Consider the following 366-nt stretch of genomic DNA (forward strand, 5'->3'; position numbering starts at 1 on the left):
AAAAGGAATGACCAATTATTTTTATTTTTATTTTTGATCATTAAACAGACTATTCAAATGATAAATTCCTTTTTATAAAGTCCATCTACGAAAAAGAAAAATAAAAATAGGGAACATATCCAAGGAGAAAAATGAGATCCCGTTTAATAGACGATGAACACAATAATGAAGTTAATTAAATGCCTTGACTGCAGGGCAGGCCTTCATCGGCTTCTCTGGAGGTCAGCTGCCAAGGCCTCGAGACGTGGGGAGAATTGGCCTCGATCTATGGGAGATTTTTAACATTTGCCCTCAATGCTCTGTGTGGCAATTAGGTGGGTTCCGTGTTTAATTTCCTGGTATGGCCTTGGATGTCGGTTTGAGGTT

The sequence above is a fragment of the Penaeus monodon genome, chromosome 31, assembly GCF_015228065.2.
Source record: "Penaeus monodon isolate SGIC_2016 chromosome 31, NSTDA_Pmon_1, whole genome shotgun sequence".
Classification (NCBI taxonomy): Eukaryota; Metazoa; Arthropoda; class Malacostraca; order Decapoda; family Penaeidae; genus Penaeus; species Penaeus monodon.